This window comes from Taurulus bubalis, assembly GCF_910589615.1.
Source record: "Taurulus bubalis genome assembly, chromosome: 10".
Classification (NCBI taxonomy): Eukaryota; Metazoa; Chordata; class Actinopteri; order Perciformes; family Cottidae; genus Taurulus; species Taurulus bubalis.
The window spans coordinates 13,311,088-13,317,119 of NC_136598.1; positions in this window are offsets into that span (position 1 = coordinate 13,311,088).

The following is a 6,032-nucleotide window of genomic DNA, read 5'->3' on the forward strand; positions in this document are numbered from 1 at the left end:
GTAAAGTCAAGTGTAGAGTGCAAGTTAAGACAGATATACTGTACAAGACAAATGTTTAAAGTAAAACTAAAGATAAATGAACAAGGAAAAAAGATGTAAAGAGTACATTAGTAAAAGTTAAGTACAAGAAACAGACCTGTAAGAGTTACAAATGTTATGTTAAAGAGTATGTTATGTTACATAATGTTAAAGAATATGTAAAGAATAAATACATACGAGTATGTAAAGAGCATTAAATGTACAAAGTAAAACAATGTATATACTGTACATGACAAGATGCATGGTTCATTAAACATCTCAATCTGTACTGTTGCTGAATGGTTGCTGTTGGTATGTTCAACATGATGAATGGGGCATTTTTGTGCTTGTGAAAATTGCTAGCCTATTTGGTATTAACTGGTAACCATGAAATGCCTCAATTCAGTCCAGAAGAGCAGGTACCTGTAGGGTATGTGGAGAGTGTTTCTATGTCTAAACATTTCGCTGCTTCACTCATCTGGGCTAAGCCCCAGATGTGTCAAAATCCTAGAGACGCCCCTGGTAGGCTTTACCAAAGTGTTTTGCAAAGGAGGTCAGGGTATGACTCGAAGTGTTTCCTTACAAAGTGGCGGACCTGAAAATATCTGAAAAGATTTGAACGGTCCAGGTCATATCTCTTACAAAGAGAGTCAAAGCTAGAGAAGTAGTCATCGTCATAAAGATCCCTGAAACACATCAGTCCTTTGTTTGCCCACTGTGAGAAAGTTTTATCCACTACAGACGGTGGGAATAGATGATTTTTACTAATCGGACCCATAGAGGAAGCGGTTTGGAATTCAAAGTGACGACGAAACTGAATCCAGATTCTAAGTGTAGCGAGGACAATCGAGTTGGAAGAGTGGCTGGACAGTTTTATCGGAAGAGATGAGTACACCAATGCAGGAAGAGATGAAGAGTAGCAGGAATGAGCCTCCAAAAGACACCAGTCAGTCTCCGGGGCATTAATCCAAAATGATATTTTTTGAGTGTTAGTTGCCCAATAATAAAAAAATGAAATTAGGAAGAGCCAGGCCACCTATGTCCCTCGGGCATTGGAGAAAGATCTTGCTCACGCTTGGTGACTTTCCTGCCCAGATAAAGTTTAGAATAATTTTGTCAATAGATTGAAAAAACGATTTTGGCAAGAATATTGGTAAACATCTAAACAAGTACAGAAATTTGGGGAATACATTCATTTTTATAGATTGCACCTTGCCAGTGACAGGGGAAGGTTGCGCCATCTAGCAAGGTCATTTTTCATATTTTCAACCAAGGGGTTAAAGTTAGCTGTATGAAGAGAGGCAAGACTGCGGGTTATGTTCACACCAAGGTACCTGAAACCTGAACTGGCTAAACGAAAAGGTACTAAAGATTGTTGAATCTGACAAGCCAAATTGTTTATTGGGTACAATTCACTCTTTTTTAAATTTAATTTATATCCTGAAAAAGAACCAAATTCCATCAGAATCGATTCAATTGAAGGAGAAGACGCCACTGGGTCGTTCACATACAACAACAGTTCGTCGGCGTACAGTGATACACAATGTTCTATTCCTCCCCGTCGTACTCCCTGCAAAAGTGGAGATGATTTCAATGCAATGGATTGTGGTTCTATCGCAATTGCAAATAGCAAGGGGGAAAGTGGGCATCCTTGGCGTGTGCCTCTCGTTAAAGAGAAATATGCTTGCGGAGATGAATATAAAAGTCTAACCCAGGAGGTGAAAACATCACTGAAACCGAATTTCTGAAGGACCTTTAATAGATACTCCCACTCAATCCGGTCAAAAGCCTTTTCAGCATCTAATGAGATAACTGCTTCTGGAACAAGTGCGGAGTGGGAAGTGTAAATTATATTAAGTAACCTGCGGATGTTGGAAAATGAGGGACGATCTTTTATAAAACCAGTCTGGTCTTCAGAAATAATTAAAGGGGTAATATTTTCAAGTCAGCGTGACAGTACCTTGCAATGATTTTAGAGTCTACATTAAGAAGGGAGATTGGTCGATAGGATCCACAGTCAGACGGGTCCTTGTCCTTTTTTAGTAAAAATGTGATGGTTGCTTGCGAGAGAGTTGGTGGGAGAGTACCCATAATCAACGATTCCCGATACATTCCGAGAAGAATTGGAGAACGCTTGTCTTTAAATTTTTTATAAAACTCTGCCGTAAAGCCATCAGGCCCCGGAGTCTTGCCACTCTGCATCAGTGGAATTGCTGCCTGGATTTCTTCCAATTCTATTGTCCGATCTAGTTCTGTAATTTTATCTGATTCAAGACATGGGAAGTCGAGGCCGTCTAAAAATGTTGTCATTGGTCCTTTACTTGAGGTAGATTCAGAGGTATACAATTTTGTGTAGTACGTCTGAAAAACTTTGTTAATTTCTTGCGGGCTAGTTTTCAAGTTTCCATGATTATCTTTAATTTCAGGAATCAGTTGTGAGGCTGCTTCCCGTTTTAGTTGATGAGCCAGCAACCGGCTGTTCTTGTCCCCATACTCGTATGAATGTCCACGGGAGTACAACAGTAGTTGCTCTGCTTTTTTGGTCGATAGTAGATTAAATTCTAATTGTAAATTTTCCCTTTTTTTGAGAAGTTCAGTTGATGGATTAGAAACATACTGCTTATCGAGGTTGTGAATGGATTCAGTCAAGTTTTGTAGTTGTTGCTTCCCCATTTTGTTTGAGTATGATGTGAAGGAAATGATTTTATTGCAAAAGTCTTTATCAGAGAGCAATAGGGGGTTTAGCCTCCATAGTGGACGGTCTTTCTGATTCAGGGTGAAGGAGATGTCTAATTGTAGAGGAGCATGGTCCGATATAATACCAGGTAAGTATTCCACAGACTTAACGTAAGGAATGAGAGCTCTGTCCAAAAAAAAGTAATCAATTCGTGAGTAGGAGGAGTGAACATGTGAAAAGAAAGAAAACACCTTTTGAGCTTGGGTTTGAAAACCTCTAAGGATCTACACAACCATTATCATTCATAAACATTGAAAAGGATTTGAACATTTTGGTGGGGGAAACTCTTTTAGAGGATGAGCGGTCCAGGCTAGGGTCCATTACACAATTTAGATCCCCTCCAAGCACCAGTTGATGTGTATTTAGGCTTGGAAGGGAGGCCAAAAGTCTGCTAGCAAAGTTGACGTCGTCCCAATTGGGAGCGTATACATTAACCAACAGAACAGGTATATTGAATAGAGAGCCTGTCACTATCACGTATCGGCCGCAAGAGTCCGAGACAACGTTTGTTGGAGTGAATTGTATTTTTTTGCTGACTAATATTGCAACCCCACGTGCCCTGGTATCAAAATCTGAGTGGAACTCATGGCTAAACCAAGCTTTATGTAGTCTGATCTGGTCAGATTTTTTTAAATGCGTTTCCTGGAGGAAAACTACATCAGCTTTGAAGTTTTTTTAGGTATGTAAGCACCCTGGCATTTTACCGGTCCATTTACACCTTTTACATTCCATGAGCTAAATCTAACAGAGTTATCTCCAACCCTCAGAGTATCAGAGGGATTGCTAAAGTTAGCCATTAATGGGGACATTAAGGTTAGTCAGAGAAAAGATTGTTAAGATAATGTTTTGAAAAATGAAAAAGAGAATCACATCTGGTTCTGTCCCTCAGTTCTGTCCTTGTGATAACTGTATTCATTGTATTTTTGCATTACAGTGTAAATTGTGGGCCAGACCCATATTACCTCCCCAAAAAGAAACCCCAAAATAAAACGGTCCTAGATCTACTTCGCCAAATGAAGAAAACCGCAGGAAAAAAATAATCTCAAACTTCCAGTGCATCGAGTCTAATCCCTCACTACCCGAGCCTGAACAAGGGCTGGCTCCCGTGCAACAAACAACCAAAAGGGATTAACAGGTTAAATTTTATAGTAAACAAGTAAGTATTAAGCATTTTGAGCAGTGATGCTAAATAACAACACGGAAAGGTACTTTGACAGTAGCATAAATCCAAAAGCTGAAATTTACCAGTGTAACAGAATGAAACGAAACAATATGTCAACAACAACTGAAATTTACCAGTGTAACAGAATGAGGCGGAACAAAATGTTACTTTCTTTCAGTGAACTTATACTAACTATTAGTAATGTATTTTACGGATTTGCAGCTGCCAGGGTCCAGAGGACAACATGCAGCATCGCTTTAGCAGCCTCCAGTCCGTCTCTGCCAAATCATCACTGCAGGCCACAACACCAGCCACAGCTCATCACCTCACCATATAATAATAAATTTGATTTTAGACATTTATTTACATGTTTCTACCATTCATATATTCATATATTTCACTGCTTTTGTGAACCTAAGACCTTTGGTAAACTAATTTCAAGCACCAAAACAGTTCGACCTCCTGAGTAAAGCTATGTTTTCACAAGAGATATGAAGATTTTCCAAAATCTAGATTACATTTTTCAGCTTTAGAGTAATATTTCTCTTTACACTTTTGCCTTATGACAATGGTGCCTCATTATATAGAGAGCTGAGATTGTTCTCCAATTGTAAATGTAAAACACATGGGTATCTATCATATGCAAGTGACTTTAAAAAGTGAATTTAAGAAATTATGTAAAATCAAGAAAATGACCCCCGACTCCAGAGGGCTAGAGGACCGTCACCAGAGCATCCAGAGTGCAACTGGAAAGGCAGGGAAAGAAAGAAAAAAACAGTCACATTCCAGTCATTGTATGCAACACACCTCTGCACGCCCTGGTGGCAGAGGCGCCGCCTCCTGGAAACTGCAGCCTTTAAGTGCTGAATGGAGTTCTGTGAGGAGGGTGGAGCACAGCGGATATAGCAAAAACATACACAACCAGGAAGCACTCTGAAGTAATATCAGACAATTTCATCACGGAGTAAATGGGGCGTGAAGGTCCTTAAATGGGGGTGCCTGAGATTTTTTTTTTATATTGAATATTAGCATCAATTCAAAAATCCTTTTTAAATAGTTATTTAATACATATTCAATAATATAAGTGTAAGTTCATAAACTGAATTGTATATATTCTACGTTAAATCAGACACTGATGGCACAGCGCTGTGTATTACATTGTTTTTTCAACCAAAAATGCTTTGCACTTTTTTAGGGGGTACTTGGCTGAAAACCAATTCCACAGGGGGTACATCACTGATAAAAGGTTAAGAACCACTGATCTAGAAGGAAAGCTCAGATAAAGTGTGCAGATGTCTCCTTTATCAGCTAATTGTTCACACTTTCAGATTTATGCGGATGGAGCGGTCCTGCATAATATGAACTATAAAAGAATGGTAACATTTGTGGGTTTTAAGTGAAATGTTTCAACCAATGTGCCAATCCATCTAGCAGATGATGATGCTAGTTCAACAAATGTGTGTTGAACCTAGACGACTTCTCAGGGTATCACCAAAGCCAGTAGCATTCATCTCTTCGGTACCATGGCTGTGTCTGTACTAAATTGGCATGGCAATCTATCCACAAGTTAAGTTGTTACAGTCCAAATGGCACCCAAATAGGGCCCCTTACTGACATTATTAGTATTACAAATTGGTTATATTGTATATCATGTAATATTATACAATCATGCTGTTGGTTTGCAGGGGAGGGTGAGATATTAATATTTGTAGTAGTAGAAGCAATAGTATTTTATATGTTGGACACATGGAAGCCCAACAGTTATTCCTGTAATTACTACAGTAACCACCAGAGGGCGATGGTGTATGTTTCCAGGCTTTCCATCTAATGCAATATCCTTCTGACGGTCATAAAATGTTAAAGGTGCTTTTATGTTTCTGGGTTTATGTTAAAAAACGTCCTGTGCTGCATTTGCTATGTTTTATTTGTTTCTCTAGAGTGTCGGCTTCGTTTGAACAGACATTATCCGGTCTGTGGTATCCTTTCTTCGACGCTTTGCACTTGTTTATAAGACCTTAAACTCAACGGTTAAACCACTTTTCTAAAGCACTGAGTAAAGGCACTGTATAATGAACACGACTCTATTTTGCATTATGTGCATTGGTTAATGCTGAA